Source organism: Bombina bombina, chromosome 4, assembly GCF_027579735.1.
Source record: "Bombina bombina isolate aBomBom1 chromosome 4, aBomBom1.pri, whole genome shotgun sequence".
Lineage (NCBI taxonomy): Eukaryota > Metazoa > Chordata > Amphibia > Anura > Bombinatoridae > Bombina > Bombina bombina.
The window spans coordinates 265,202,086-265,220,939 of NC_069502.1; positions in this window are offsets into that span (position 1 = coordinate 265,202,086).

An 18,854-nucleotide genomic window follows, 5' to 3' on the forward strand; every position below is an offset into this window, starting at 1 on the left:
TTTTTTATTTCACTTGGTTTAACCACGGCAGCCATCTTTGTGTTGTGGTGCACAACAAATGTTGGTTATATAGATATTTACAGAAACCTCAATATATCAGCTCAGGATGGTCCTAACTCCTTGGAACAAAAACTTATCTGTATAGCACATTACAAGGTGCATGGTCATACATAAACATTTTGCACATTCTTGAACCTTAGACTTAGAACTTAAGGTCTAATGTATTGATGAAAATCACTGAAAGTTCCACTTTTAGGGTCAATTTATAATGGAAATTGTTCAAGCCTAATTTATTTTAGGGGATACTTAGGTAAGTATATTGTACATTCAGAACACTTCAGGTTTGAGGCTGCTCTTATTTATTTTTCTATGGGGGTAAGAAAGTGCATTTTTTTTTAACATTTCACCTCACTTTCAAATTGATTATCTTGGGTGGGGGACCAGATAGAAACGTTTAGCAGATGTAAGAACTCTATGGTTGTTTAAAATTCCATTTGTTACAGAGCTAGGGCTAATAGAAATCTAGGGAAAACACTACTTTATTCATTCATTTTGAGAAATGACTAGATGTAATATGAGAATTATAATAATAAAAATGAAAAGTATTTTATACTAATAATGTTTATGATTGGCATACAATAGCTTATAAGGAGTCACTGCGCTCAAGGGTAGGACGCAATGTTACATCAGTTTGTAAGTACTGTCAAAACAAATTTCTGTTGACATATCATCCCCTTTTTTGTAATAGTAGTTTTAATCCCTTGGATTATCAAAACAAACCTATTACAAAAGGACTATGAGAAATTTGATTAGCACATATCAAAGGAAAATAACTATCCTCGGTAGGTCACTGTGTCCCACCTGCTAATTTTTTTTTCTTTCATGTAATTAGCAAGAGTCCATGAGCTAGTGACGTATGGGATATACATTCCTACCAGGAGGGGCAAAGTTTCCCAAACCTCAAAATGCCTATAAATACACCCCTCACCACACCCACAAATCAGTTTTACAAACTTTGCCTCCTATGGAGGTGGTGAAGTAAGTTTGTGCTAGATTCTACGTTGATATGCGCTCCGCAACAGGTTGGAGCCCGGTTTTCCTCTCAGCGTGCAGTGAATGTCAGAGGGATGTGAGGAGAGTATTGCCTATTTGAATGCAATGATCTCCTTCTACGGGGTCTATTTCATAGGTTCTCTGTTATCGGTCGTAGAGATTCATCTCTTACCTCCCTTTTCAGATCGACGATATACTCTTATATATATACCATTACCTCTGCTGATTTTCGTTTCAGTACTGGTTTGGCTTTCTACAACATGTAGACGAGTGTCCTGGGGTAAGTAAGTCTTATTTTCTGTGACACTCTAAGCTATGGTTGGGCGCTTTTTTTTATAAAGTTCTAAATATATGTATTCAAACATTTATTTGCCTTGACTCAGGATGTTCAACATTCCTTATTTTCAGACAGTCAGTTTCATATTTTAGATAATGCATTTGAATCAATCATTTTTTCTTACCTTAAAAAATTTGACTTTTTCCCTGTGGGCTGTTAGGCTCGCGGGGGCTGAAAATGCTTCATTTTATTGCGTCATTCTTGGCGCAGACTTTTTTGGCGCAAAAAATCTTTTCTGTTTCCGGCGTCATACGTGTCGCCAGAAGTTGCGTCATTTTTTTGACGTTCTTTTGCGCCAAAAATGTCGGCATTCCGGATGTGGCATCATTTTTGGCGCCAAAAGCATTTAGGCGCCAAATAATGTGGGCGTCTTATTTGGCGCTAAAAAAATATGGGCGTCGCTTTTGTCTCCACATTATTTAAGTCTCATTTTTCATTGCTTCTGGTTGCTAGAAGCTTGTTCTTTGGCATTTTTTCCCATTCCTGAAACTGTCATTTAAGGAATTTGATCAATTTTGCTTTATATGTTGTTTTTTCTCTTACATATTGCAAGATGTCTCATGTTGCATCTGAGTCAGAAGATACTTCAGGAAAATCGCTGCCTGGTGCTGAAACTACCAAAGCTAAGTGTATCTGCTGTAAACTTTTGGTAGCTGTTCCTGTTAAACGTCATGACAAACTTGTTAATGCAGAAAATATTTCCTTTAGTAAAATACCATTACCTGTTGCAGTTCCATCAACATCTAATGTTCAGAGTGTTCCTGATAACATGAGATTTTGTTTCTGAATCTTTTAAGAAGGCTATGTCTGTTATTCCTCCTTCTAGTAAACATAAAAAGTCTTTTAAAACTTCTCTTTATCCAGATGAATTTTTAAATGAACATCATCATTCTGATTCTAATGATTCTTCTGGTTCAGAGGATTCTGTTTCAGAGGTTGATGCTGATAAATCTTCATATTTATTTAAAATGGAATTTATTCGTTCTTTACTTAAAGAAGTCCTAATTGCATTAGAAATTGAGTATTCTGGTCCTCTTGATACTAAATCTAAACGTTTAGACAAGGTCTTTAAATCTCCTGTAGTTATTCCAGAAGTTTTTCCTGTTCCTGGTGCTATTTCTGAAGTAATTTCCAGGGAATGGAATAATTTGGGTAATTCATTTACTCCTTCTAAATGTTTTAAGCAATTATATCCTGTGCCGTCTGACAGATTAGAGTTTTGGGACAAAATCCCTAAAGTTGATGGGGCTATCTCTACCCTATTCTACTACTATTCCTACGGCAGATGGTACTTCCTTTAAGGATCCTTTAGATAGGAAAATTGAATCCTTTCTAAGAAAAGCTTATTTGTGTTCAGGTAATCTTCTTAGACCTGCTATATCTTTGGCGGATGTTGCTGCAGCTTCAACTTTTTGGTTGGAAACTTTAGCGCAACAAGTAACAGATCATGATTCTCATAACTTTATTATTCTTCTTCAACATGCTAATAATTTTATCTGTGATGCCATTTTTGATATTATCAGAGTTGATGTCAGGTTTATGTCTCTAGCTATTTTAGCTAGAAGAGCTTTATGGCTTAAAACTTGGAATGCTGATTTGTCTTCTAAATCGACTCTACTTTCCCTTTCTTTCCAGGGTAATAAATTATTTGGTTCTCAGTTGGATTCTATTATCTCAACTGTTACTGGTGGGAAAGGAACTTTTTTACCACAGGATAAAAAATCTAAGGGTAAAAACAGGGCTAATAATCGTTTTCGTTCCTTTCGTTTCAACAAAGAACAAAAGCCTGATCCTTCATCCTCAGGAGCAGTTTCAGTTTGGAAACCATCTCCAGTCTGGAATAAATCCAAGCCTTCTAGAAAAGCAAGGCCAGCTTCTAAGTCCACATGAAGGTGCGGCCCTCATTCCAGCTCAGCTGGTAGGGGGCAGATTACGTTTTTTCAAAGAAATTTGGATCAATTCTGTTCACAATCTTTGGATTCAGAACATTATTTCAGAAGGGTACAGAATTGGTTTCAAGATAAGACCTCCTGCAAAGAGATTTTTTCTTTCCCGTGTCCCAGTAATCCCAGCGAAAGCTCAAGCATTTCTGAAATGTGTTTCAGATCTAGAGTTGGCTGGAGTAATTATGCCAGTTCCAGTTCTGGAACAGGGGCTGGGGTTTTATTCGAATCTCTTCATTGTACCAAAGAAGGAGAATTCCTTCAGACCAGTTCTGGATCTAAAAATATTGAATCGTTATGTAAGGATACCAACATTCAAAATGGTAACTGTAAGGACTATCCTGCCTTTTGTTCAGCAAGGGCATTATATGTCTACAATAGATTTACAGGATGCATATCTGCATATTCCGATTCATCCAGCTCACTATCAGTTTCTGAGATTCTCTTTCCTAGACAAGCATTACCAGTTTGTGGCTCTGCCGTTTGGCCTAGCAACAGCTCCAAGAATTTTTACAAAGGTTCTCGGTGCCCTTCTATCTGTAATCAGAGAACAGGGTATTGTGGTATTTCCTTATTTGGACGATATCTTGGTACTTGCTCAGTCTTCACATTTAGCAGAATTTCATACGAATCGACTTTTGTTGTTTCTTCAAAATCATGGTTGGAGGATCAATTCACTAAAAAGTTCATTGATTCCTCAGACAAGGGTAACCTTTTTGGGTTTCCAGATAGATTCAGTGTCCATGACTCTGTCTTTGACAGACAAGAGACGTCTAAAATTGATTTCAGCTTGTCGAAACCTTCAGTCACAATCATTCCCTTCGGTAGCCTTATGCATGGAAATTCTAGGTCTTATGACTGCTGCATCGGACGCGATCCCCTTTGCTCGTTTTCACATGCGACCTCTTCAGCTCTGTATGCTGAACCAATGGTGCAGGGATTACACAAAGATATCTCAATTAATATCTTTAAAACCGATTGTACGACACTCTCTGACGTGGTGGACAGATCACCATCGTTTAGTTCAGGGGGCTTCTTTTGTTCTTCCGACCTGGACTGTAATTTCAACAGATGCAAGTCTTACAGGTTGGGGAGCTGTGTGGGGGTCTCTGACAGCACAAGGGGTTTGGGAATCTCAGGAGGTGAGATTACCGATCAATATTTTGGAACTCCGTGCAATTTTCAGAGCTCTTCAGTCTTGGCCTCTTCTGAAGAGAGAATCGTTCATTTGTTTTCAGACAGACAATGTCACAACTGTGGCATACATCAATCATCAAGGAGGGACTCACAGTCCTCTGGCTATGAAAGAAGTATCTCGAATTCTGGTTTGGGCGGAATCCAGCTCCTGTCTAATCTCTGCGGTTCATATTCCAGGAATAGACAATTGGGAAGCGGATTATCTCAGTCGCCAAACGTTGCATCCGGGCGAATGGTCTCTTCACCCAGAGGTATTTCTTCAGATTGTTCAAATGTGGGAACTTCCAGAAATAGATCTGATGGCTTCTCATCTAAACAAGAAACTTCCCAGGTATCTGTCCAGATCCCGGGATCCTCAGGCGGAGGCAGTGGATGCATTATCACTTCCTTGGAAGTATCATCCTGCCTATATCTTTCCGCCTCTAGTTCTTCTTCCAAGAGTAATCTCCAAGATTCTGAAGGAATGCTCGTTTGTTCTGCTGGTAGCTCCAACATGGCCTCACAGGTTTTGGTATGCGGATCTTGTCCGGGTGGCCTCTTGCCAACCGTGGACTCTTCCGTTAAGACCAGACCTTCTGTCGCAAGGTCCTTTTTTCCATCAGGATCTCAAATCCTTAAATTTAAAGGTTTGGAGATTGAACGCTTGATTCTTGGTCAAAGAGGTTTCTCTGACTCTGTGATTAATACTATGTTACAGGCTCGTAAATCTGTATCTAGAGAGATATATTATAGAGTATGGAAGACTTATATTTCTTGGTGTCTTTCTCATCATTTTTCCTGGCATTCTTTTAGAATTCCGAGAATTTTACAGTTTCTTCAGGATGGTTTAGATAAAGGTTTGTCCGCAAGTTCCTTGAAAGGTCAAATCTCTGCTCTTTCTGTTCTTTTTCACAGAAAGGTTGCTAATCTTCCTGATATTCATTGTTTTGTACAAGCCTTGGTTCGTATAAAACCTGTCATTAAGTCAATTTCTCCTCCTTGGAGTTTGAATTTGGTTCTGGGGGCTCTTCAAGCTCCTCCGTTTGAACCTATGCATTCATTGGACATTAAATTACTTTCTTGGAAAGTTTTGTTCCTTTTGGCCATCTCTTCTGCCAGAAGAGTCTCTGAATTGTCTGCTCTTTCTTGTGAGTCTCCTTTTCTGAGTTTTCATCAGGATAAGGCGGTGTTGCAACCTTGAATTTTTACCTAAGGTTGTGAATTCCAACAACATTAGTAGAGAAATTGTAGTTCCTTCATTATACCCTAATCCTAAGAATTCTAAGGAGAAATCATTGCATTCTTTGGATGTTGTTAGAGCTTTGAAATATTATGTTGAAGCTACTAAGACTTTCCGAAAGACTTCTAGTCTATTTGTCATCTTTTCCGGTTCTAGAAAAGGCCAGAAAGCTTCTGCCATTTCTTTGGCATCTTGGTTGAAATCTTTAATTCATCATGCCTATGTTGAGTCGGGTAAAACTCCGCCTCAGAGGATTACAGCTCATTCTACTAGGTCAGTTTCTACTTCCTGGGCATTTAGGAATGAAGCTTCGGTTGATCAGATTTGCAAAGCAGCAACTTGGTCTTCTTTTCATACTTTTACTAAATTCTACCATTTTGATGTGTTTTCTTCTTCTGAAGCAGTTTTTGGTAGAAAAGTACTTCAGGCAGCTGTTTCAGTTTGAATCTTCTGCTTATTTTTTCATTTAAACTTTATTTTGGGTGTGGATTATTTTCAGCAGGAATTGGCTGTCTTTATTTTATCCCTCCCTCTCTAGTGACTCTTGCGTGGATCCACATCTTGGGTAGTCATTATCCCATACGTCACTAGCTCATGGACTCTTGCTAATTACATGAAAGAAAACATAATTTATGTAAGAACTTACCTGATAAATTCATTTCTTTCATATTAGCAAGAGTCCATGAGGCCCACCCTTTTTTGTGGTGGTTATGATTTTTTTGTATAAAGCACAATTATTCCAATTCCTTATTTTTTATGCTTTCGCACTTTTTTCTTATCACCCCACTTCTTGGCTATTCGTTAAACTGATTTGTGGGTGTGGTGAGGGGTGTATTTATAGGCATTTTGAGGTTTGGGAAACTTTGCCCCTCCTGGTAGGAATGTATATCCCATACGTCACTAGCTCATGGACTCTTGCTAATATGAAAGAAATGAATTTATCAGGTAAGTTCTTACATAAATTATGTTTTTTAAAAAGAAACATATATGGTGCAGAGAGAGAACTATGTGTTACCTGAAGATTCCCTTCAAAAGTTTGACTCATCTTGTCCTGCTCTTGGATTATCCCCTACATCCAAGATTAGTAAAATAAGTACAGATAAAGACAAAGTGCTTTGAGAGCTAAAGTAGGAAGGATTTCTGAAACTTGTAAATCTGTAAGGAGTTACAAACATCTATGTTAAAAGCAAAGAAGTAACTGAATGACTGAAGGAACTGAATGAACTGAAACTCAAGGACAGGTTTGATGTGTAAGAGAATTCCAAGTACAAGAAAATGTCATGTTTCCGAGAGACTAAGGCCTCGCTTCCATTGAGTCGTAATTCAGTTTGCGTGCACTCGCAAACCGTTAAATATGCTGTCGAAAGCAATATCGTTTATCGACTGTTTCCAATAGCGTGTTATACCTCAATATCGGCAGCTGGACTCCGGCTGCCGAAAAAATCTTTGCGTCCCATAGAAAGTAATAAAAGCCGTTAATCGATAAATTATACCAGGTTTCCAATGAAAGCGCAAACCGTTAATATACTGTCGGAGGCTGTCGATACATTGAGAAATATTACACCCAGCTCAACTAGGTGTAAAAGAGGAAAATTGTGCTTTTTGAGACCTATTTTCTATTGAAATTATGAAACTTGCAAATAATGCAAGTGTTTTAATGTAGAAATAAATTGTTATAATTAATATTTATTGTTGTCTCATGTATAGAAATAGTTGAACTTATATTCTAATAGAAATATCAGTATATATTTAAATATAATAATATATGCAAGAACATATCTACAGAATGCAAACTAGACCTATGCCTAGGGCAGCAATACATATTACTTATATTTATGAAGTGGTAAATATAATAGTGGTAAATAAAATAGTATTTGATTATTAAAAATATGGATAAGTGTATCTTTATTTTTCTTGAGAGGTGATCACCGGTAAGGAGCACGGATGTTAAACGTAAATTCTATAGCGTAAGGTCGGGTTACCTTAGCAACTAATTGATTTTCAAGAAATCCGACATCAGATGGAAGCGTTAACACAACGTTGACGTACAGCTACACGAAAAGAGCGACTGCACGCTATCCGCAAAATATTTCAATGGAAACCTGGTACTAAAATGGAGCCGTAAATTACTTTTAGCTGTCGGCCGCTTCGTAGCTTACGGCTCCATTTTTAACGACTCAATGGAAGCGAGGCCTAAGTTAGGAAATTCTAATCAAGCATGTAACCTGAAATTGTGGTGTGTCAATCATAAACATAATTAATGTAAAATACAGTTCATTTTTATTATTTGCTATGTTTATATTACATCTTGTCATTTCTGAAAATGCATGAATAAAGAAGGCTTTTCTCCTGATTTCTACTAGCTCTGTAACCAGTGCAATTTTAAACAAAAAATGTATACAGCAGAATTCTACCATAGAGAACATATATCTGTAAACACTTCAGTTTCCTATCTGGTCCCCCACCAGAGATAATTAACCTGAAATTGAGGGGAAATGTTAAAAAAGTGTACTTTCTCGCCCCCCATAAAAAAATAAAAATAAGAGAAGCCTCAAACCTGAAATGTTCTACATGCACACTATACTTACCTAGGTACCCCCTAAAACAAATTTAGGACTGAGAGTCGAACACTTTACATTAGGACTTAAGTTCTAACTCTAAAGGGCCGATTTATTAAGCTCGCTGGAAACATATGTTAAGAAGCAGCGGTCATAAGACCGCTGCTCCTTAACTCACCGGCCACCTCTGAGGTGACGGACAGCAATCATCCCAATCAGATACGATCAGGATGATTGTTACCTCCTGCTAGCGGCCGAATGGCCGTGACTGTGCAGGGGGTGGCATTGCACAAACATTTCACTAGAAATGTTTGTGCAATGTTAAATGCTGACAGTGTATGCTGTCCCTAAGTATCAAGAATGTGCAACATGTTTATATAAGCACATTTACCTTGTAATGTGATCTAGAGATCAGTTTTTGTTCCAAGTAGCTAGGACCATCCTAAGCTGAGATATTGAGGTCTCCGTAAACATCTGGACCAACTTTACAATTATTGGACCACTTGAGATGTACTGACCCTAATTATATGTTCAGAATAGGTGGTGGTTTTAATAGGCAAAATCAGCTATTTCAAATGAGACAAAATAAAGGTAAAGAAGCTGTTTGTAAACAACTTAAAAGGCTCCAGCAGGTAAACTTTATCTTTGGGCATACATAAAAGGGGAGAAAATGTTACCATACACTCTCCCTTTAAAATAGACACTAACACACTGAACATCAAAATATCACACTAGTTATATGCTTCCTGGAGTTGAATTAATAAATTTACCATTTCAATTTTAAAGATACATTCAACTGATACCTTCCAGGTACATCCTTCTCAACATGTACCATCCAATAAACTAATTATCTTTTAAAGTACTAATTTAGTAAATATGTGTATTCAGAGGTTTTGGATACCTCCGATTGTGGCCGCTCGTGCCATTCGGCTGCTTTCGGAAAACAAATGTATTCTTGTAAAACTGCAACACTAGGATCTAGATTTGCTGCATTTGGAGGTTCCGATCAGCCAATAGAATGCGAGCTCAATCTGATTGGCTGATTGGATCAGCCAATCGGATTAAACTTCAATCTGATTGGCTGATTCAATCAGCCAATCAGATTTTTCCTACCTTAATTCCGATTGGCTCATAGAATCCTATCAGCCAATCGGAATTGAAGGGACGCCATCTTGGATGACGTCACTTAAAGGTACCGTCATTCGTCGTTAGTCGTCGGGAAGAAGAGGATGGATCCGCGTTGGCTCGTCTGAAGATGGCTCCGCTCCGGATGGATGAAGATTAAAGACGCTGCTTGGATGAAGACTTCAATCGGATGGAAGACCTCTTCAGCGCCCCTTGGATGATGACTTCAATCGCATGGAAGACTTCTTCAGCGCCCCTTGGATGATAACTTCTGCCACTCCGGATCTCCTCTTCGGTTCCATCGGTGGTCGGCTGGCTGAAGACGGCTCAAGGTAGGATGATCTTCAGGGGGGTAGTGTTAGGTTTATTTAAGGGGGGTTTGGGTTAGAGTAGGGGTATGTGGGTGGTGGGTTTTAATGTTGGGGGGGTTGTATTTTTTTTTTTTACAGGCAAAAGAGCTGTTTTCTTTGGGGCATGCCTCGCAAAAGGCCCTTTTAAGGGCTGGTAAGGTAATAGAGCTGGTAACTTTTTAATGTAGAATAGGGTAGGGCATTTTTTTTATTTTGGGGGGCTTTGTTATTTTTTTAGGGGGCTTAGATTAGGTGTAAGTAGCTTAAAATTGTTGTAATATTTTTAAATGTTTGTAAATTATTTTTTTTATTTTTTGTACTTTAGTTAGTTTATTTAATTGAATTTAATTGTAGTTATTTGTAGGTAATTTATTTAATTAATTTAATGATAGTGTAGTGTTAGGTTTAATTGTAACTTAGGTTAGCATTTATTTTACAGGTAATTTTGTATTTCTTTTAGCTAGGTAGTTATTAAATAGTTAATAACTACTTAATAACTATTCTAACTAGCTAAAATAAATACAAAGTTACCTGTAAAATAAATATAAATCCTAAAATAGCTACAATGTAATTATTAATTACATTGTAGCTATCTTAGGGTTTATTTTACAGGTAAGTATTTAGTTTTAAATAGGAATAATTTATTTAAGTATAGTGTAGTGTTAGGTGTAATTGTAACTTAGGTTAGTTTTTATTTTACAGGTAAATTTCTCTTTATTTTAACTAGATAGCTATTAAATAGTTAATAACTATTTAATAGCTATTGTACCTAGTTAAAATAAATTGAAAGTTGCCTGTAAAATAAAAATAAATCCTAAGATAGCTACAATATAATTATTATTTATATTGTAGCTATATTAGGGTTTATTTTAAAGGTAAGTATTTAGTTTTAAATAGGATTAATTTAGTTAATAAGAGCAATATTATTTAGATGTATTTAATTAATATTTAAGTTAGGGGGGTGTTAGGGTTAGTGTTAGACTTAGGTTTAGGGGTTAATAATTTTATTATAGTGGCGGCGGTGTAGGGGGGGCAGGATAGGGGTTAATAAATATATTATAGGTTGCGGCGGTATAGGGGGGGCAGGATAGGGGTTAATAAATTTATTATAGGTGGCGACAATGTAGGGGGGGCAGATTAGGGGTTAATAAGTTTAATATAGTTTGCTGCGGGGTCCGGGAGCGGCGGTTTAGGGGTTAAACTATTTATTTAGTTGCGGCGAGGTACGGGATCCGCAGGATAGGGGTTAATAAATTTATTATAGGTGGCGGCGGTATAGGGGGGGCAGGATAGGGGTTACTAGGTATAATGTAGGTGGCGGCGGTGTCCGGGAGCGGAGGTTTAGGGGTTAATACATTTATTATAGTTGCGGCAGGGTCTAGGAGCGGCGGATTAGGGGTTAATAACTTTATTGAGTTGCGGGGGGCTCCGGGAGCGGTGGTTTAGGGGGTAATACATTTATTTAGTTGCGGCAGTGTAGGGGGGGGGCAGATTAGGGGTGTTTAGACTCGGGGTACATGTTAGGGTGTTAGGTGTAGACAGCTCCCATAGGAATCAATGGGATGTCGGGCAGCAGCGAACATGAACTTTCGCTATGGTCAGACTCCCATTGATTCCTATGGGATCCGCCGCCTCCAGGGCGGCGGTTTGATAACCAGGTACGCTGGGCCGGAAAAGTGCCGAGCGTACCTGCTAGTTTTTTGATAACTAGCAAAAGTAGTCAGATTGTGCCGAACTTGTGTGTGGAACATCTGTAGTGACGTAAGAATCGATCTGTGTCGGACTGAGTCTGGCGGATCGAAGCTTACGTCACAAAATTATACTTTTGCCGGTGTCTAGGGCTTGATAACTAAGGCGAATCAGCCTCGGCACAAATACGCTGCGGAATTCCAGCGTATTTGAGGTTGACGGCTTGATAACTAGGGGCCATTGGGTCAGCTAACGACAAGAGGCATATATGTGCATCCACCAATCATCAGCTAGCTCCCAGTAGTGTATTGTTTCAATTTTAATGCTCTATCTAAATCATGTTTACTGTCCCTTTAAAGGGACAGTCTAGACCAGAATTTGTATTGTTTTAAAAGATAGATAATCCCTTTATTACCCATTCCCCAGTTTTGCATAACCAACACAGTTATAATAATATACTTTTAACCTCTGTGATTATCTTGTAGCTAAGCCTCTGCAAACTGCCCCTTTATTTCAGTTCTTTTGACAAATTTGCAGTTTAGCCAATCAGTGCCTGCTCCCAGATAACTTCACGTGCACGAGCACAGTGTTATCTATATGAAATACGTGAACTAACACCCTCTAGTGGTGAAAAACTGTTAAAATGCATTCTGAAAAGAGGTGGCCTTCAAGGTCTAAGAAATTAGCATATGAACCTTCTAGGTTAAGCTTTCAACTAAGAATACCAAGAGAACAAAGCAAAATTGGTGATAAAAGTAAATTGGAAAATTGTTTAAAATTACATGCTCTATGTGAATCATGAAAGTTTATTTTGGCCTAGACTGTCCCTTTAAGTGTTATTTCATTGTCTTTTTAATACGCAGTTGTTGATTATGCAATCCTACTGTATCTAAAGGGACAGTGTACTGTAAATTTGTTTTACCCTGTAATGTATTTCCAATGACTTGATACACCAGCAATAGAGTATAAGATGCATTAGAAAATGCACGGTTATGTTTATTATTGTATATGAAATAACGTTTTTTGTTGTTTGACACCACAACCCATATAAATGAGTTGAGCTTACAGGGAAATATGATATCCTTATTTTATCACTTTCTTTAAACACACATGCTTCCTTATCTCTCTGTGTTTGTCTACCAAAGCCCAATTTATTAAGCCCAATTTATTAAATGTATTAAGCTGTTTTTGCAGCTTTCATAAGCTATGTGGAGCCTCAAGTTTCAGAAGCAGAAACGGCTTCTTTTGCCTCTTCACCACCTCATAGGTGGCGAGATCAATGACCGACACTTGCTCGTTTGGTGTGATTGACATGTCTTGCTCTTGTGCTACTGGTTGTGCAGGAGGCAAAATTGCACAAGAATCCAGTGGTACATTTCCCCTTGTGATGCAGCATCACAAGTTGTGATTGCAGGCAGACAGGTTCACTTCTTGAGAACCTGTCAATCTGCAATAATGATACATTTTGTCCTTAGAGAGAGCAAATTAAAATTTACATTTTAATACTTATCTCTTGTACCTCCCACTGGGAGTGTAATTTCTTCTGCTGGCAATGTTTACACATTTTTTTTTATATCCAATAATAGGTATAGGTGGGCATACCACAGACTAAAGCAGTAATTTCAAATATCAATATAAAGGCAAAGGAACTATTTGTAAATAAAGTAATACCCTCAAGCACCTAAAATGGATCATTGGGAACAAATTTACAGTACATTGTCCCTTTAATGAAACTTAGAAAATAGTGAAACAGAAAAGATGCAATATGGAAATACTTATTGCATTTTCCTTAGGATGCTAAAAACTGCATGAAGGAACATCCTTTTTATTCCAGTCTCTGTGCTGATGTGAGGGCTGAATATCTTGTTCATTTCTCTTTTCATACACTGCACAATCTGTACCCCCAGTAGATTAATCTACTTTGCTGCCTCACGTATAACTCCCCACACACGCAGGTTCTCTCAGTTCTATGAACATACCGTATGCCATCATTAACCCGCTATAGACCAGCCCCTCATGTTACATTATTCACCCTCCATGTGGCAGATCCCCACTGCCTCTGATCTCCAAACACCCACCTCATCATTAAAGGGACAGTCTAGTCAAAATTAAACTTTCACGATTCAGATAGGGCATTACATTTTAAACTTTCCAATTTACTTTTATCATCAAATTTGCCTTTTCTCTTTGTGTTCTTTGTTGAAAGCTAAACCTAGGTAGGCCTATATTCTAATGTCTAAGCCCTTGAAGGCGCCTCTTATCTCAGCTAATTTTGACAGTTTTTTCACAAATAGACAGCACTAGTTCATGTGTGCCATATAGAAAAAAAAATGTGCTCACTCCTGTGGAGTTATTTATGAGTCAGCACTGATTGGCTAAAATGCAAGTCTTTCAAAAGAACTGAGATAAGGGGACAGTCTGCAGAAGCTTAAATACAAGGTAATTACAGAGGTAAAAAGTGTATTAATATAACAGTGTTGGTTATGCAAAACTGGGAAATGAGAAATAAAGGTTTTATAAGGGGACAGTCTGCAGAAGCTTAAATACAAGGTAATTACAGAGGTAAAAAGTGTATTAATATAACAGTGTTGGTTATGCAAAACTGGGAAATGAGAAATAAAGGTTTTATTTATCTTTTGAAACAATAAACATATTTAAGGAGACTGTCCCTTTAACCACCTAAATACCACAGAAAATCCACTACCTGTGTTGCGGTGCCCTTGAGTGCTGCACGCACCCTAAAAAACAGTCTTATCAAACTATGAAAGAATTCCACCAACTAAACCCGCCTATAAATAACACTTGTCCTTATCTAACATATTAAATTATAAATAAATACCCACCCCTGGGTCGCTGTTGTAAAGAGCAACTGAAAGAGATTTGACGAGATGAAAACCTTTCATGTCCTCCCCTGATTCAGCAGCAATATTCATTTCAGCATGTAAAAAATAAAAATAAAAAAATATATAAAAAAACAGATTTTTTTTTTGGGGGGGGGGGCGGAAAGACTGGAGTAAGAAGTTTTTTTTTTATTTAGCTATTTCCTGAAGTTGCCTACAGAAAACCTATATTACTTTATATTTTTGTGAGCAGTCTACTCTACTGAGTTTTGATACCTTTAAAGGGATATTCCAGACAAAATTGGAAACCACATGGGTGCATTTCAGTATTGAATAGAAGCATTTTTGGAATATAAATGTATTAGCAAAGATGCTTCTAATTAAAAGCAATAGCTGTTTCAAAATTGTAGTTAAGGATGTACCGTGCACAAGCATTTTAAACAAAGCACTTGCTCAGAGAGCCTTAGGTGCTTGTACTATCTGGTAATTACTCATTTTGTTAATTGCTGACATGATACAAGCCCCACTGATGCTCTGAGTAGCTGCAGTTTTTAAAATGTGGGTGCAGTGACAATATCTAGCTATGCTTCACATGCACGTGCAGAGAAAAATGTTAACACTGAAACAGTGATAACTTTTAATAGAAGCATTTTTGCCAATACATGTATATTGCAAATATGCTTCTTTTCATAGATGTAGCATTTACATTTTGACCGGAATTTCCCTTTAAGGACATTCAAGGAGTGGATGATTAGACTTTGTTCTTGCCTATGTTCTTTGGGACAGCTACGTTGCAAACTACTCCACAGGCCTGGGAGCCATTTTGCAACATGTTACGATCAATCGATGGTGTGATATTAGAAGTGTGCCCTGTGTGAGTTGTGGAGCATAGGTTACAATCCACCTCAGAACACCTCACACAGTTTTCAGATTTTACCGACTTCACAGGGGCCAAGTGGTATATTTCTTGATCCTTTCAGTTTCCGAACAGCTATACTATTGAGGAATATATGGATGGCTGGATGGCTGTGGATTAGACCACTAAGAATGGACATAAAGGAGAGTCTTCATTCAGAGCCTCACAGATTTGTGGCCATCTTGGTTCGCCGTCCACTGGAAGTCCTGCAGAGTTATTTTATCAATAAAATTCTCTCTAGGGTCCAAGAGTGGCCCTATTTGTTCTTGCCTACTAAGTTTCCCCACTTTCCTCTCTGTTATTAATATTAATGTTTTCATAGAGGATAATTACCCATACTTACTTAGAACAAGCAACAATACTGGAGCATCTTATAGTATATTGTATCTATGATATGTCTTGATGTCAATTGATATTTTTTAATTAAAGCTTTTTAAAATTGAATATTACAATGCTATGAATAACAACAATCTTGTTGCTGCAATTTCAAAATGATTCATGTAATTATTTTTACTGAATGAGGGTCTTTGTATGTTTTAATTTTGTATTGTCTTGTTTTCAACCTCAATAAATATATTAAAGGGAAACCCATATAACTAATTAACAGTAGAGCATTCACATATTAACACAGACTATGTCAACATGTTGCTGTTCGAATTCATCTGCATCCCTCTCTTTAAGGCTTTATTTTAGGTTTTGGTATTATTCTTTTGTAAAATGTATATATTTAGTTGCAATATAAATTGCAGACTTAGAGTTGTGCAGGGGAGCACTCCCATTTCTGCAGTTCACCCAACAATGCCCAGATTCAGACCTTTAAAACCATTTGACACTCTGATTGGCCATCTGTTTGACTGAGAGCTGTTACTTAAAACCCTGTCCCTAAGGCCATACAGCCATCCACAATAAATAGCAGTGTTAGGGATATAGAGAAAGAGGTGAAAAGGGAGAAAAATGAAAAAACGTACAGAAAGCAAAGTCACAGATAAAACTTGTGTCTAAGGTGACATCCTATGACAGTGCCACGTTTAATGTCACTGAGCTCTTCAGTACGACCTATTGTACTGTCATTGTTTGTCTATGGAGATTTTATGGCTATGTGCTGCATTTTATGCGCCTGTTAGCAAAGGGTGGCTAGAAAACTTAAACTTAATAATCAGTGGTGTCCACATATATTTGTCCATGAAGATGATGTCAGGTGCTAAGTGTAACCCTACTCCATTTTTATTTAAAATGAATCAGCTTAGTGTATTTAGACACAAATTGGTGTCTCAGAGCATGTTGCCTAGCAACTCTAACCTGATGGTACAAAAGGCTTATTTTGCGCTTGTGGCCTTCGCCTGTTATAGACTAGACTGCAACAGACATGCAAATATGTTTAAAAACACTCCTATGTTTAGCTAATGTATTTTCTACAATGTTGTTTATAATAGTATAGTGAGTGTGATACTTAATTATTCATATTATTTTATTGATTATGTGTTTAAATGTTTTAAAAATGTTCTATAGATTTTAATACTAGTTTTAAAGGGCATTTGTTCCCTTTACACCTAAATATGCGTAATTTTTTGCACATCAACATCACAATTAAGCTTTTTTTTAATGTCTTCAAAGAACACTGAACTCAATTAACATTTAATAGCTACCATGGCTTCAGTAGGATCTGAAAGTGACTCTCTCAGCTACAGCAAAACCAAAATCTGACACCTTTTAAAAAGATGAGTCATAACTTTTGACAGCCATTTTAACAACTATTAAAACTCTAAAGAGTAATTAGTTTCTTTGTTGTAAAGATTACCTTATTATTTTAGCACTTTGCAGTTGTTTGCACCCCAATTAGAAACTACAGACATGCACCAAATTAGAATTTAATGCACAAATTACACTGTGGAAATCTGAGGTTTTTTTGGTATATTATTTTTATTTATTAAAGTTTTCTTTGTTACAACACAGAAAATAAATCAAATATTTGCTGAAAAAAATAAAGAAAATCAAACAGACAAAATAAATGATGTAACAAACAGATAATTAAAATGATCTGTTGCAATTTTTTAAATATTTTAAAGTGACATGAAACATAATTTTCCTCGTTTATGATTCAGATAGAACATGCAATTTTAAATAACTTCCCAACTGACTTCTAATACTGGAACCTAGCTGAACTCATTCAGTGAGGCAATGACAAGAAGCATATATGTGCAGCCACCAATAAGCAGCTAGTTCAGAGCAGTGCATTGCTGCTTCTTAGACTACCTAGGTATACCTTTTAACATGGGATACCAAGAGAACAAAATACATTTGATAAAATAATTAAGTAGGAAAGTTGTTTAAAAATTACCTGCTCTATCTGAATCATGAGTGTAATTTTTACTTTACTGTCCCTTTAACACACAGCAGAGATTGCAACATACGTATGTATATGTTTAGTTTTATAAACTGAATCTCTGATTTTCACACAAAAAGGATTTTCAAGTGTGCAAACTCATCTAACCTCTGGCTAAATCGCAAATTCAGTGTAATCAAATCTTCAAAGTATCACATATAAAGCTAGATTACAAGGGACGTGCTAACATTTGCGCACAAGCGTTATAAGAATATTGTGGGCTCTTTAATTTGCGCACGTATTACAAGTAAACTCGTTCTCTTGAGTGCTATCTAATTTAACGAGCGTTGGGATAGCCCGATTGAAAAGCTTGAATAAAGGGTTAGGGCTAAAAGAAAAGTTGCACCAAACACAGCATAAATACATTAAAATAAACTGTTACACTCATATAAACACTATTTGAAAAAATAGAAATAATTTATGCTATGAGGCCCCCCTAGCCCTTGGGCCCCGGTGCCACTGCACCTGCTGCACCAATGGTAGTTCCACCTCTGTATATATATATATATATATATATATATATATATATATATATATATATATGTCTAAATAATAATTCTATAATAATATTTAATAATATGTTTTACTTTGTATTTACTGTAAATATTTAACATTCCAATGTTCTTCACATACAGGAAAATTTTATTTTTATTTTAAATATATTTATATATATATAGAAATTTATTTAAATATTTATTTAAAATAAAAAATAAAATAAAAAAATAAACATTTTCCTGTAAGTGAAGAACATTGGAATGTTAAATATTAATAAGTCCTGTCGGGTTAGTGCACGAGCAATAAGTGTTAGGTTTTTGTCTTCCGCACTTTCCATTGAAGTCTATGGGGAGAATAAGTTAGCGCAGTCTCAATATCTGAAGTCCTTTGGTTACCACGTGTCAAGTTTCGCTCACTCACAAAAGTTTTACTTTCAACTTGCAATATGCGTGCTAACCTGTGTGCAAAACGATTACTTCTAGCAATGTTTAAGCTCGAGCAGGAGCACTAAATAGTGCGCTGTTTGTAATCTAGCCACAGTATATTAACCTGCCGATTACCTGCAGAAATAAAGACAACTGTCAGTGGAATTTCAAAACCTTGAATTAGATTTGCAGAGAACGATTACCCAATACTCCTATAGGAAGGTTTACACAGTTTATCTCACACTGCAAAATAAACAACAGTATGTTTGTTTTAGGGTATTTGTCCTTAAGAATTTATACTGTAACATAATAACAAGTAACTAA